Below are 16,099 nucleotides of genomic sequence, written 5' to 3'. Positions count from 1 at the left end.
CCCTTCCCTCCATTCAGAATTGGGGATCTATAAACGATTTTGCCTGCAGAAACTGGTGAAATAATTTGTCCCCACTGAGTTTCTATGTGTCTACTTGGGAAAGCTACTCAGTATTCTTTTTGTTATCTAAAGAGCATAGCAATACCTGAGAGGCAGACCTCAGAATATCGTTTGGTGAGGTTCATCAGACATGAATTCATGTCTAGAAAGAGGTATTATACATCTCCAGTATTTCATGTGGAGGGAAAATGATTGACTTAGTCCATTAGAGCTGCCATCACACAATACTATTAACTCAGTGGTAATGTAGTTCTCATAATTCCGAAGGTTGGGAAGTCCCAAATCAAGTTGCTGGCAGATTCAGTGTCTGGTGAGAGTCTGCTTTCTGATTCCTAGATGTTGCCTTCTCACTGTGACCTCACATGGTGGAAGGGGCAAGGGATCTTCCTTGCATCTCTTTTCTAAGGGCATTAATCACATTCACAAGGGCTTGCCTTCAGACCTAACCATCTCCCCGAAGGCCTCACCTTCTACTACCATCACCTTGGGGATTAGGATTTCAACATGTGAATTTTAAGGGGACACAAACATTTAGACCACAGCAATGACCAAGAACTGTGGCTTTACCTGGCCGTGTACCAAGGTCAGGGGAACATCTACGGCACCAGGAACCTGGGAAAAGATGGTAAGCCGGGAGACTGGCCTGCTCAACATCAGGTTCCACCACCCAGTGAAACAGGAAGCTCAAACTACAAATATACATTTATTCATTCAAAATAATTATTTGCACACCTGAGTTTTTGGACTGATACTTCTACGTACTACAACTGAACAATTATTATCAGTTTGACCCATAAGGAACAATAAAACCTGGGTCAGAATGCATCTACAGCTCAGAATTTGAGTTGGGGGTCAGGGAAGGTATAGTAGGCATCAAAGGAAAATGGAAAGAATCTGGGATACGTTAGAAAGGGAGATCCTCAAGCTTTAAATGTATTGCAGGGTGTGCAGCAAGGATGTGAAAACTAGAGTTGCCTTCACAATGAAGTGTCATTGTGACACTTCAGAGCTGACAGAAGCATTTCTGATGCCCCACTCAGGAAAATACACGAGTTGGATTATTTCCCTCAGGGAAATGGGATCTATTTTAAATGGGAATCTGAATGCTACAATTACAGCTCAGTTGTCTGTGTAACAACATTATGAGTCTTAAACAAGGGCACGATATGAATCAGGCCCCAGGGAATCTGTCTTCTACACCCTGATCCACCTTACAAAATAAAAGGGTTCGGTATTCTTTTTGCTATCTAAAGAGCATAGCACGCCTGGCTAGCTAAGTAGCTAAGCAACTAACTAGTAGAATGTGAACTTGTGTTAGAGTTAGTTCTGAGTTTTAGGTATTTTATCATGATGAACAAGATTAAAAAAGATTAAAAGTCCCATGGTGGTCGTTTTTTTTTTTCCAGGTCTAGAGAGTCATTTGAATTTAGAACATAAAGAAGCCAAAATATAGGAGAATTAAATGATGCAAGAAAGACCAGAAGTTAGGAGAATTAGTAAGGGCAAGATAGGACTTTTATATGCCTAAGCTGGCTGACCACAAAAGTGGCTCTTAAACCTATTAATTCAACAAGAACTTGCCTGCCTCTTTCTTGTCTTCCTGCCTTTCCTTTAGGACTCCAGCAACCAAGGATAATGAGATTACCAAGCTCTTCTGGGAAGACAATGTGTTCCAACGATGGCCCATTCCACATGCGTTCTTTATATGAGTGACATTCCTGTCTATCCACAAGTGAGATCTATGTACCTCTCCTTTGATCTGGGTGGGGGATTAAGATTATTTCATCCAACAGACTACGGTAGAAATGATGCCATATTGTTTTCCAAGGCTGAATCCTTGGGCTATATCTTCCACCTGTCTCTCTTGATTGCATTCTTAGAAATGTCGTCCCTAAGCAACCAGCAACCATGCTGTGAAGAAGCATAAAGCAGCCCAGACAGACAGATGACATGCATAGGCTCACATGGGGTGGAATTGAGGTCCTCAGCCAGCAGCCAGCCTCAACCACCAGCCCAGTGAGTGAACGAAGCGTCAAATGATTCTACCGCTCAGCCTTTCATCCACTTCAGCTGTTGCAATGTAGAGCTAAGACAGGTTATCCCCACTAAATCCTGCCCAAATTACAGATTAATGAGCAAAACCAATTTGTCTTGTTGGAAGTTACTAAGCATCAGAACAATTTTTTTATACTAAAGGTAACTGTTACTGAGAAACAGGTCTCAGGTGCCTGACATTACTCACACAAAATGATACAAATTTATTTTGAGATCATCAAAAAGTGACTCTAATTTTGCTTCATTGTTAACTTGGAATTATCTATGACCTCTTTAACTCCATGCCTTCTGCCCCAGTAAATTGCAAATAAATGAATGGTATTATGTGAATTGAATATTAAGGTTAACTGAGAAGTCCCATGTAACAGCAAAAGTTCTAGACCCAGCCTGTGTCCCAGATCAACAGACAGAGCTCTAGCAGGAAAGAAAATATAATGGCTAAATATGTTTGGTTCGTTCTTTCTTTTTTTTTTTTTTTAGACAGGGTCTCTCTGTCAACCAGCCTGGAGTGCAATTGTGCTATCTCAGCTCACTGCAGCCTCTACCTCCTGAGTTTAAGCAATTCTCCTGCCTCAGTCTCCCAAATAGTTGGGATTACAGGCATGCCTGGCTAGCTAAGTATATTTTATAGTGAAAGTAAAAGCTGTTCAGTTCTACCAGGAAATGGTTTACTTGAGTGAAAAGAACAGTAAATGTATAGTGAAAAAAACTGGATTGATATTTTCACACTGTCATTTTCTAGCTGAGCAAGTCACTTAATTTATCCAGGCCTCAGTTTCCTCAAATGCAAAACTGAGTGGAGAATAATGCCAGATTGTCACAGTTCTTGTGAAGATTTAATTCAATGGATTAACAGATGGAAAAGTGCTCTAGATTGTTACATGAAAGAAAATAATGAATGAGAATTATTTAAATATTTTTAAAAAGGACCAGCTAAATCTTAAATGATAAAACTGCCAGCTAAATCTTAACATTAATCAGAGGTCTAGTTTTCACTTAGGAAAATTGAGGACTTATTTCATTAACCGATATTTAGAGGTATTACATGAAAGTTATTTTCCATTTACTGATAACCATCTTATTAATTTCTATTTGGGCAGCTATGGTTTTAAATTTGTCTGGCTTCTTAGAGTTTGATCAGCCGATGTTTGGCTGTTAGCCAAAACATAAGCTACAGGGAACAAGAGCTGGCAGCTCTGGTATTATGTTTTTGATGTTTGAAAAACCCAGTCAGTTTGGAAGGTTTTTTAAAAAAGCATTTTAATATCAGTGAATTAACAGCTTAATGTCAGGAACAAGGTAGAATCAGAGAGAGAAACCTTGATATGAAACCTTTTCCTAGGAAGAGAGGAAAGATCACAGTAACTGAAACCTTTTTATACTCTTGTTTAAAACCTATCATACCTGAATTAAATAAGGTGTCATGGCGGACAGAATGAGGAAGCTTATTCTGTGATGCTTTCTAATGCACTTTACGCAAGAACCATCAAATGGCATTAACTTGCAGCTGCCTTCACCCTGGCCTTAATTTTGCAGAACTTCCATTGTCATAGTTACAATTCCCTGACCCCTTGGAAATGCTGCCAAGGCCTTCCTGGTTGAAGACACCGAAGCCTGTTGCTGAAAAAGGAATCACACCACAGTTCTCTTGGGGCTTGTGCTCTCGTGGGAACTAAAGCCCCACAGTTCTTACAAGGGAGGTCCAGAAGCCATGCCTATGAGCTTTACAAGACTGTCTGAGAAATCAATTATCTTCACCATAGTGGATAGAAGCAGGAGTGGGATCTCAGCAGACGGCAGCCACCCCAACCAAGTCCTCTTTTATGACAAAATGAGTGAAACATCACACATTGGCATTTTAGAGGCTACCTCTGGGTTTTACCAATTAGATGTAAGGGTCCTGAGCCATAGTAAATATGCACTTTGGGCAGCAGTTCAAATCCCACCTCTGTCACATGTCAGTTGGATGAGCTTGGGAAAACTACTTAAGTTAAAATCTGGTGATAAAAGAAGGTCAAAATGGATTGAACCATTATGAAGATGAACTAGGATAATCCCTAAACAGTGTTAATACCTGGCCCGTATAAGCCCTAAAAGGCAATCAGCAGCTGGTATCAGAAAAATAATAACCAGCCAGGCATGGGGGCTCATGCCTGTAATCCCAGCACTTTGGGAGGCCAAGACAGGTGATTGCTTGAGGTCAGGAGTTCAAGACCAACCCGACCAACATTGTGAAACCTTGTCTCTACAAAAAATACAAAAATTAGCTAGGTATGGTGGCAGGTGCCTGTAATCCCAACTACTCGAGAGGCGGAGGCACGGGAATCGCTTGAACCTGGGAGGTAGAGGTTGCAGTAAGCCAAGATCATGCAACTGCACTCCAGCTTGGGCGACAGAGCGAGACTCTGTCTCAAACAATAATAATAATAATAATAATAATAATAACTTATTACAATAACACACATTTGTTTATTCATACAAACATTTGCTGTTTGACAAATGTTTATTAAATGCTAATTATGTATAAAGCGAGGACAAAGCAATTTCTAAGAAATTAATACAAAATAAATGACCAAAAACTTCTCTGCATCTACCTCAATTTTACCAGGAGGAAAGGAAACAAGATATTTGGGGTCTCAGTGTGATTTGTGTAGCCTTGACTTGTCCACTTTCTTACCTCGTGAACATGATTCCAAGAGAGATGCAGAGTGTGAAAGAAAGCATGCCATAGCCCTGCTTGTGAAAAGAATAGTTGAAAGATCAAGTGTGCTGAGGGGAGGCTGGCAGCAGAGAGACTGACAGTCTAGTGGATAGGTGGGGTCTACAGGAAGGTGCATCTCAGGAACCTAGATTTATGGTACCTCTATAAAAACACCACCAGTTAGATTCCTATAATAATTCACAAAGCCTTCCCAAGGCAAAGATCAAAGCTCTAATGGGACCTGATTAAACTTAAATGAAAAAATACTAAAATGCTTGGTCATCAACAGAAGCAAAGAGTCAGGTTGCAGAGGCAAATGTTGTCAATACCCTTCAAAGAACTAGCCAGTGTGCCTCACTGGTCTACATCCCTATTTGGAAAGACACAGCAGGCTCTGACAGCTTGATGCCATTCAGTGCTCCAGCTCATGCCTCTAGTTCTCACTGAATGCTCACCAAGGATCTTCAGTGATCTGGCTTCCCCTGCAGTTGTTTTAAGAATCTCAAGTGCTGGTTATACCAATTTGAATGGAAATACCCCTGACGTTCCATTTCTCTTTAAGAATTAATGAACTAACCATTTCTTTCTTTCTTCCTTTCCTTTCTTCCTTTTTTCTTTCTTTCTTGATCTTTCTTTCCTTCCTTCCTTCTTTCTTTCTTTTTCTTTCTTTCTTTCTTTTTTTTTTTTTTTTTTTTTGAGATATGGTGTCAACTCTGTTGCCCAGACTGGAGTGCAGTGGTGTGACACACGCTCACTGCGGGCTCTGCTTTCCAGTCTCAAGGTCCTCCCACTTCAGCATCCCAAGTAGGTGAGACCACAGGCATGTACCACCATGTCAAGTTAATTTTTTTATTTGTTACTTTATTTATTTATTTATTGAGACAGGGTCTCCCTATTTTGCCCAGGCTGGCCTTGAACAACTGAACTCAAAGGATTCTCCTGTCTCTGTCTCCCAAAATGCTGGGATTACAGGTGTGAGCCGTCATGCTTGGCCTTACCATTTCATTTTTATATCAGCCTCATGCAAAAGTCATTGTCCTCTAGTTTACACAGCAAGAGTCACTGGCCCTAGTTTAGTAAAATCTGTGACATAAGCCAGCCTGAGGTTACAGCGTTTTAAAGTCTAAGAATCTAACCTTAGTTGTGGCTCATGGATTACTTGTGAGTCCTCAAGGTGACAGGCACCTTCCTTTGCTACACCCTAATAGCACTGTGAGAGTTCCCCTTCATAAGGCTGGGGAGCTGTCAAAAGGATAACCATCATAGCTAGGTTAGTTTCCTTTTTGATATTGGCTTGGTAAAACTGACAGTTTGATTTCTTAGTTTGATTTTACAACTTATAGGCTTAAAATTCTAGGCCAAGAACCAGGACAGTGCTCCTCAATGGGGTGATTTCTGTCCTCGAGGGAACATGGTCAATGTCTGGTGACATTTTTGATTGTCAGAACTGGGCGGTGCTACTGATATTTAATGGACAGAGGCCAGGGATGCTGCTAAAACTAAACGTGCTACAATGCATGGGGCACCTGTCTGTCTCCCTTCCTCCCTCAAAAACAAAAATTATCAGGCTCAAAATGTCAGTAGTCCTTAAGTTGAGAAACTGAGTTAAGAGAAAATATTTGATGTCTTTTTTTTCCTTCTACATTTAACACTGCACTTGTGTTTTAAAGGAATAGGAAACTGGCATCTATTGAGCATTTCACATGTGTAACAGGGGCTCTCAAGTGTATTCCTAATTCTCACAACACTCTTCGAGGTGTTTATCAATATCTCCATTTTACACATGGAAAAACCTAGGGACACAAAGGTTGAATGGCTTGCCTAAGGTCACACAGAACCAAAAGTCAAATCCAGTTCTGTTTGAAGCACTAGATATCTTCTGTGACTCAACAGTCATAACTCGAATTCGGAAAACAAAAACCCAGCTAACTCCCAAACACTATTAGGTTTTAGAGAAATTAAAATCTGAGCAAAGTTTCATCAAAGCAGACTCTGGAGGATAAAATCCTATGCCTGCACTTTATGGAAAGTGTTCTACTGAGCTCCACAGTGGGTGAAGGGTCATGCTGGTGCCTTTAATCATGGCAGACACTTAGATCAAGGTCAGGCTCACAGTGGATTTATATTGCACCATGCAATGATTTATGTTAATTATTCAATTCTGCAAATGAAATAGCCCCATAGTTTTTACAAGGGAGGTCCAAGGAGCCATGCCCATGAACTTTAAGAGACTGTCTGAGAAATCAGTTATCCTCACGGTAGTGGATAGAAACAGGAGTGGGATTGCAGCCACTCCAAGCAAGTCATCTTTCATGACAAAATGAATGAAACATTCCACATGGGCATTTTAGAGCCTACATCTGGGTTTTACCAATTGATACATCCAGAGATGACCACTTTCCTTTGACCAAACTTCTGAAAATGTAGCTTGTAATGGAATAATCTGGCAAGCTTACTGAAGATACGAATAAGAATCCCAGAGATTCTCATTCATCAGGAATTTGCAATATTAATAAGAATTTCATGTACTTTTGTTGCAATGGGTCTTAAGCCAATCTATGCTGAAAGTTACCTAGAGTGAGCATCTATCTCCAACTTTTTCTTTTTGTTCCTGTCTAGGATTTCTCAATAGGAGAATTACATATTTTTGTATAGGATGTGTTTCAATTATTTCTTAAGAGACAAAAAGGAAATAAAAATCATATTAACAGTCAATGTCTGAGTTCAAACTACACACCAGAATTTTTTCTGGAAGGTTCATTCTTATTAACTTGATACTCACCACAGAACTATAAATCAGATGTCATCATGGCCCCCAGCTTACAGCTAAGGAAATAGATTAAGTCACTCAAGGCATACACAGTTAGTAGTGAAGTGATGGGTTTAGCTCTGCTAAAGTGAAATACTGCCTTTGAGGAATTTTTATACTAGTTGAAAGATAAGGCAAATATGCAAATAGCTATAGATAGGAAAGATGAAGTGCAATAAAATAAATACTTCCTTTGCACTAGAAGTTCAGAGAAGCAAAAGAGAAGACACGGTAAAGTGATCAGGTAGGAGGTAGTTTTGGTTTGTGGTTGCTGATGTTCTTCTCTCTTTAGTTTTTTTAAATTTTTAATTATTATGGGTATATCAGAGTTATGGATATTTACAGGAAACATTATGTTTTGATATGTGCATACAATGTATAATGATCAAATCAGGGCAATTAGAATATCCATCACCTCAAGCATTTATTATTTATTTGCACTAAGAATATCACAAGTCCACTCTTCTAATTATTTTGAAATATACAATGAATTATTGTTAACTATAGTCATCCTATTGTGCTATCAAACACTAGGTCTTATTCCTTCTGTGTAACCATATTTTTGTACTCATTAGCCATCCCCTCTTCTTCAATGTGGAGAAGGCAGGAATACCAATTAAGTGAGTTTAGCATAATAGATAGAAAAGAAAAAAACAGAGGAAAAAAAGATTTTATCTTGGTAACACTGTTAAGTACTGTAATGAATATCTATTCCTTTTTCTAAGTTCTGAATAATGAGGACATTCATCAAGGTTCCCCTCTTCTTTGCCAATGATTTTAATCCATGCAATAACAACTATTTTGAGGGTCCATTCCTCCTATGAAAACACCAGGAGAAAGGTGAGAGGTGGAAATTGACGACACTACTAACTGCATAGTCCTAAAGGGAAACATTTTTCAGCCTTTACAGGGAATCTGTTTTCTTTGCAAAAACTTTCTTAGACTGAATTCTCCAATGTCTTTCCTGCAATATTCCTAGAAATTGAAAGCAATTCCCTACTCCCTGGACTCATTTATTTTCTCCAGGTACTGCCTGGCAGCCATCTGTAACTGTAAACAATAGTTCCATTTGGGACAATTAAAATTGATTTTCTATTATGCTAAACTAACTTAATTGGTATTCCTGCCGTCTCCACATTGATGAATTTTTTAAACATGGCATCGGGTGTCTGGGCAGGGGAAAGATGCCATCAGAGTCCAGACTGGTCACCTCATATGTCTCTCCTCATTCCCCCTCCTCCACTCCCCCAAGAACATCTGTCTTTCCCTTCTCAAAGCACTGGCTGATAGATCCTTTCCCGTGTCCTCCAGGTTGGATAAAGATGTTTTCCCCAGCATCAACTAAGGGCTTTTTGAGATAAAATGACTTTATTTCATAGCTTGACATAAAGAAAGAACACCCACAAACACTTTCGCACCAATCCCTCAAATTCCCCAAAGTCTCTATTCTGCTCAAAAAAAAAAAAAAAAAAAAAAAAAATCAAAAACAAAAAGATAAACAGGATCCCTACATATCCATTTTCTCTGGAACTCAAAAATAAAGAAAAATATTTTATTGCACACACCCACACAGACTCACTGTCTTTGCCCACTGTGTATGGGTTCTCCAGAAACTGCACTTTATGCAGGGGAACTTTGACTCTCACACTGGAAGGTAATTTACCAATCTCTTATCTATCTATTACACTTCACTTAAAAAATAATAACTGAATTTCATCTTTTTTCAAGCTTGGAAATTATCTCTATCTCCTCATTCTGCTTAGCATGAGCCTCCTGCAGAAGCAAAAGTAAAACAGGCTTGCCACTGAAACTGTTGCTCTTAGACTTTCTCATGGTCACTGAATAGTCATTTCTTTTCTTTTCTTTTTTTATTTTTTATTTCCAGAGACAGGGCCTCTATCACTCAGGCTGGAGTGCAGTGGTGCACTCATATCTCACTGTAGTCTCCAATTCCTTCCTGGGTTCAAGTGATCCTCCCACTTCAGACTTCCAAAGTAGCTGGGACTTCAGGAGTGTGCCACCATGACTGGTTAATATTTTTTATTATTTTTGTGGAGACAGTGTCTCACTATGTGGCCCAGGCTTCTCTCAAAGTCCTGGCCTCAAACAATCCTCCCACCACAGCCTCCCAAAGTGCTGAGATTATGGGCATGAGTCACTGTGCCCAGCCTAGCTTCAAACAATCCTCCCACCACAGCCTCCCAAAGTGCTGAGATTATAGGCATGAGCCACTGTGCCCAGCCCTGAATGGTCATTTTTAATTTTAGGCAATAGCTCCTGAGGATAAAGACTGGATATACGCTGCTGATATGATACCAAGACATTCTGTTCTTCATCTTCTTACACCTATTTGGACAAGCACTAATGCCTTTGTAGTCTCATTGAAAAATCTCCAGGATAGCTTTATTAATAGGTAGTTTACCACTTTTGAAACTAGATTGAGAAAATCAAAGTAAATCCTTAAAAAAATCCCTGAGGCTCCCAGGTGTTCAGTCACTTTGGCATGAGATGGCGCACATCTGGGTGTGATCATCTGGGACAAAATGCAGCTGAAGAGATGAGAGGTAACAGTCTGATGAATGCAAACACAGTCTGTAATGAGGGGTCCACTCAGTCTTAATGACAAGCAGTCACAATGTCTGTGGTGCACTCACCACTGTGCAGCAGCCTCTGTATGTGACCAGGTAGCAAATGGCTTCTGTTTATCTTTGAAGGGAGAAGGGAATAAGCTCAGGTGTGATTTTAACTTGGCATCACTGTTCAAGTACTAGAATGAATAACTGTTCCTTTTTCTAAGTTTCTAGATAATGCAGACATTAATCAAGGTTCCTTCCCCACAACTCCTATAGTCAAGGGCCAGGCATGCAAACTAAGTCAAGCTCCTTAAGCTCACTTTTTCTGGAATTTGGAAACTGAGTTGAATGAAATTAGGATGTGGGTAATCAGATTCACTCTCTGGTGACACCCCAAGTACCTGTCTCTTCCTTTCTGCTACCTGGATTCCAAGCCTTACCTTGCTTTCTTAATTCCCTAAGGAATTATGACCACCCTAAGGTCTTGTTGCCCAGTTGGATTCCATGTGCTAACTTAGGGATTGGCGAAGTTCTGAAAAGGACCCGGGAGTAAATATTTTAGACTTTTCTGGATGTGCATTCTCAGTCACAGCTATTTCCCTCTGCCACTGCAGTGCAAAACAGCCACAGAAAATGTGTAAACAAATAGGCATGGCTGTGTTCCAATAAATCTTATTTATGGACACCGGAATTTGAATTTCATATAATCTTTATGTCATGATATGTTATTCTTGTTCTGATTTTTTCAACTATTTGTAAGTATAAAAACTATTCTTAGCGTGTGGGCTGCACAATGATAGACAGCAGGACAGATTTGATCTGACCTCAGAGCTATATCCTTGAACTGACCCATCTCCTTCCAATAACTTCCTTTATTTTACCTAATCTTACCCAGGCCAATTTTTGTTGCCTGCCACCGAAGACTGACTATAATGTGTCTTAAATTTGTTTGTATCTAAAGGAGATTGGCTACAAGATTCCCCAACACTATTCATTCCTTATTTGTTCATTCATGCATTCAATCCGTGTTGAGCACCTTTTATACTCAGGCGACTGTAATAGGCACTGAGAATACAGCTATAATTTAGGCTAATACTGTTCTGCCTTCCTGAGGGAGCTTTCTCTGTAACAGGCACAGACAATCCTGATGAGAGACAAAGGAAGGTATTTAAAGAATCATCTGTGGCTTTACAGAATGTTCTCTGGGGAGCTTGAATGTTCAAAAGACATATTCTACAGAAAAAGAAAAAGTGACGGAGTCCAAGATGGTTATAATAGGGTGACCACAAACATGTAAAAGAGGACCAGAGAAGTTTGACTCAAAAATAAGCTGAAACTTATTGGGGGAAAGATAGGACTATCAAAGTGGGGGGTTTAAAGCTCTAGTTTGTAGACAAGGAAGAGGAATAAGCTATTAAAATCTAAAAACCAATGTACACATGATGCACTTGATTTAAGGCAATTTTTGTTGCTTAAAAATAGAAACAAACAAATATTACAGATGACACTGGCTTATGTTCCACATTTTCCAGGTTTAGCTCTTTTTCCAAGATGACAGGTAATTAGAAAGGCAAAATCAGAGTTCTTACTTTTCAAGTCCTCATTGGTGATTCTATATTCTTCCTCTCCTCTGTTATTTATTTAATACCCTGATACTTAGATTTTAGAGGTCTGTCCTAATATTTAAAAAAAAAAAAAATCTCCCCAGCTGAAAATATAAGCCTTGGCCCCGCTTGTCATGTACTCGGAGAAAATGAGTTGGGGCTGCCTTCTCTACCATGCCTTTCTAAAGTGCCACTAAAGAAAAATTGTTACTAGGTTGACCCTAAGACTGTCATTTTCTAGGCTTGATTCACTTGGGTGAATGCAACTCTTCCTAGAAGAATGAGAGTGAAAGTCCATTATGAAGTGGCTTATCAGATTGAATCTTACTTAGTTCCTCTTTATCTTCAGGGGATACATATATTTGTAGAGGATATATACATACTTACGATACATTATTAGTTCCTCCTTATCTGCAGAGGATACATTCCAAGACCCCAGGAGACACCTGAAACCCCAGATAGTACCCATCCTATGTAGCCCTGTTAGATTCCATGTTAGGGACTGGCAAATGTCTACTATGTTTTTTCAAACTGTATGTGAATACCTAAGATGATGTTTAATTTATAAACTAGGTGCAGAGATTAATAACAACTAATCATAAAATAGAACAATTATGACAAAATGCTGTAACAAAAGTTACATGAATGTGGTCTCTCTTTGGTTCTCTCTTTCTCTCTCCCAAAATATCTTATTAGACTGTACTCACCCTCTTTTCCCTGTGATTTGTTGATCTGATAACTGAGATAGTTACTAAATGATGAATGGGTGGGTAAAATACACAGCGTGGTACATTGCACAAAGGAATGATTCACATCCTGGATGGGATGAAGTAGTACAGCCCAAGATTTGGCATAATATTCAGAATGTGTGCAACCTAAAACTTTTTATTTCTGAAATTTTCCATGGGTCACCAAACCTTTGAAAGGTGAAACCACAGATAAGGAGAAATGACTGTCATATGGAGCAGAGAGTTCCAAACTTCTGTCTCTTCTAGTCTTGGCTTGCCAATGGAGATGAACTTAGGAATGCCTATTTCATCAAATAGAGATGGTGCTGGACTCACAGCAAGAGCTCAAGAAACACATGGTAAATAAAAATATTTTGAGCTGACTCTAATATGACATTGATACCTTCCCAAACTTTTTATGAATGCTGAACCTCTTATTTCATTTTATCTCCCTTAATTATCTTGCAGGAAATGCCATAGAACCATTTTTCCCAAAACAATTTTTCAATGTCCTAAAATGAAAACAAACTAGCTAAAATGATGGCTAAAGACACCCTTGGGAATATATTCCAGACTCACCATGATATTGTTCATTAATGGAACTACACAGCTGTAAGAAAATCATTCATGAGTATTTAGCAGATCATATAACCAATTAACCTCATTTTTTATTATGACATATATATTCACATGTGTGTGCCTATGTATATAATTATACACTAATATTACTCTATAAATATTTATTGATAAAAATTCTTTGTGTTTTTAAATATAAGGTAAAATATCACTTGAAGTAGCATTAAGAAACTTAACTTTAAGGCACGGTTTGGTGCCTTCTCTCAAAAATCTCAACTATTATTTACCACTCCCTGGTTTAATCTTTATTTTCTATTTTTTCTCACATGGCTAATTATAAATCTGATTTTCACCTCTAATGGTATTTTATCACTAAACCCTAGCCCATATATTCTGGTTTTGATAGGTTCACTACAGCTATTACCTTCATCATCTCTATTCACAGAACCAACCAGCACTAAAAAACTGGCAAGTATCTGAAGAAAACTATCTAGACCAGAGCTTTCAGCACACAGACATTCAAAATGTGACTTTAGTTTTTAATTCTCCAGGTTAAAGAAACAATATTATAGATTATCTTTTTCTGCTCTCAGAAGCCACGCATTTATTCTTGGAGTAAGCATAGGGGAAGAGGATTGATTGCCCAAAGGAAAAACTCAAGGTACGGTTATCAGAACAAGGGAAATAAGTGTTGAGCAAGCAAAAGCTAACCAAAACTTGTGTATATTTTCAGACCACACTAAGGCATAAAAATATGTAAGCATTCTATCCTGTTTGAAACAAAACTGAGCCCCATATTTTACAGTGCAAATTATTTAAGAGAGAAATAAAATACACTGAATTATAAAAATAAGCAGTATTTTTTAAAAGCACAACAACTAGAATAATCTAGTGCTTCCTCAATCATAACTACCAATTAATAATCAACTCAGGTCTATTCACTATGTCTTGAATATCAAAAGTTAGAAGAACTATACCTGTTCTAAAATTGGACTATGCAGTAAGAGAGGACTTGGCCTCGGCTTTTATCTGCTGATAGGTTAATTGGTTTTAATTAGCTTGCATACCTTATCAGAACCAAAATAGTTTCTTTAGTCTGCTAAATCTTTGGAGCATAGTGAATACTTTTTATAAGTAACTTTTTCCATTAGTTACAAAATGCTATAGCTTCTCTCCTTCTCAGGACTCAGTTTGACTCCCATTTGTTCACACTTCTGTATGTGGAAACAATTCTAGAAGTTTCCAAAATATATAGTTGGTATTTACTTGTCCTAGTAGCTGTGTCCTCACCAGACACTCTGCTATGAGCCCACTGCTGTGGCTCCTCTTTCCAAGTGGTCTAGACTGGATTTTTCCCTGCCTCTTTCTCAGCCTGGTTCTCTAGGCTCAAAAGGGAAAATTCCATTTAATCCCCTTTTCTGAAATTAACCAGAGTCAATTTCTGCTGCTTAAAATAAAATATCCCTATCTGAAAAGCATTTATCCAACTAATGTTTTCTAAATGCCCACAATCTGTCAGGCATTTGCGTTTCACTGTTGGGTAAACAATAGGTCTCTGCTTGCAGAAGCTCACACAGTAGAAGACATAATTATAAAAATGGTGATATGAAGGCTGTCTGATAAAAGATGGTAGTTGTGGGAGCTATGGTATGTTTCTTTAAATATGTTACGATGGTTTGAATGTTTCCCCCAAAAGCTCATGTACTGGAAACTTAATCCCTCATCTCTCACTAATGGATTAATGTTGGCTCTGCCCTCATGAGTAGATTAGTAGATTAATGAGGGTTCTGCCCTCATTTATGTTATCACAGGAGAGGGTTTATTATCTGGAGAATAGATTTGTTGTAAAAATAAACTGTATCTGACTGTCTTGCTCCTGCCTTTTTGCCAAGAGCCTTATGCCCTCTGACATGTTATAACACAAAATAAGAAGGCCCTTATGAGGTACAGGTACTATGTTCTTAGACTTCTCAGCCTCCAGAATTGTGAGCTAAATAAACTTTTTTTCTTTATAAATTACCCATTCTTTAATTTCTTATAGCAACAGAAAACAAATTAAGACAGAAAATTCTACCAAGAAGTGGGATTGTTGGTATAACTAATACCTAGAAATGTGGAAATGGCTTTGGAACTGGATAATGGGCAGAAGCTACAAGAATTTGGAGGATTAGGCTAGAGAAAGTCTTTATTATCATGAATGGAGCATTAAGAGTGATTCGAGTGAAAGCTGGAATAAGAGAAGACTAGGGAAAGTCTGGACCTTAGAGATTACTTAAGTAGCTATGACTAGAATGTTGATAGAAATATGGACAGAAAAGGCTATTCTGATAAGGTCTCAGAAGGAAATGTGAAAGAAGGTGTTGGAAACTGGAATTAAGACCCCCTCCCCCACCTTGTTATTAGGTAACAAAGAACTTGGATGAACTGTGCCTGTGCCTGGGGGTTTTATAGAAGGCAAAATTTAAGAGTGATAAATTAGGATATCTGGTCAAAGAAAATAGCTAAGCTACAAACCATGCAGGCTGCTTAATGGCTATTTTTAACCACTTACAGTAAAATATAGAGGAAGGAGTTGATTTAAAGACAGAATTTATAATTAAAAGGGAAGTAGCGTGCAAAGATTTGGAAAACTAGCAGCCTGGCGATGTGGTAGAGAATGAAAGAACATGGGACCAATTGAGAAGGAAATTAGTATGGATCAAAGAAAGCCAGAGGCTATTCATCAAGACATTTGGGTGATAAACTTGAAAGATATTTTAGAGATCATTGAGGCTGCCTTTCCCAACACAGGCCCAGAGCTCCAAGAAGGCAGAATGGTTAGGGGGATGGGCAGCTGCCAAGGGCTGCCTCAGGTCTCTGCTCTCTGCATTTCAGCACATGTTGAGCTCTCCAGCTGTGGCTCAAATGGCCCCAGTGCTTCCGAAGGTATAAATTGTAGAAGGTGTAAGTCCTAGAAGGCATAGGTCATATGCCTTGGCAGTGTTCATGTGGCT

General features: G+C 38.8%; 1 protein-coding gene and 1 long non-coding RNA gene across 14 annotated transcripts in view; one reads left to right on the top strand and one right to left on the bottom strand.

The window, feature by feature from the left end:
• Window positions 1-2,584, top strand: part of LOC105477633 (uncharacterized) — a 438,407-nt gene extending 435,823 nt beyond the window's left edge. For all 5 annotated transcript variants that reach the window (XR_003017095.2, XR_011620208.1, XR_011620209.1 and 2 more), the window contains 2 exons: window positions 1,676-1,792; window positions 1,941-2,584. This is a non-coding gene — a long non-coding RNA (uncharacterized lncRNA). The remainder of the gene's footprint in view (window positions 1-1,675; window positions 1,793-1,940) is intronic.
• LOC105477634 (glutamate metabotropic receptor 7) overlaps window positions 1-16,099 on the bottom strand; it is an 898,220-nt gene that overhangs the window by 218,784 nt on the left and 663,337 nt on the right. The window lies entirely within an intron of this gene.

Source organism: Macaca nemestrina, chromosome 2 (assembly GCF_043159975.1).
Source record: "Macaca nemestrina isolate mMacNem1 chromosome 2, mMacNem.hap1, whole genome shotgun sequence".
Lineage (NCBI taxonomy): Eukaryota > Metazoa > Chordata > Mammalia > Primates > Cercopithecidae > Macaca > Macaca nemestrina.
The sequence above is the reverse complement of the archived record's forward strand: the minus strand, read 5'-3'. Positions and strand labels throughout refer to the sequence as shown.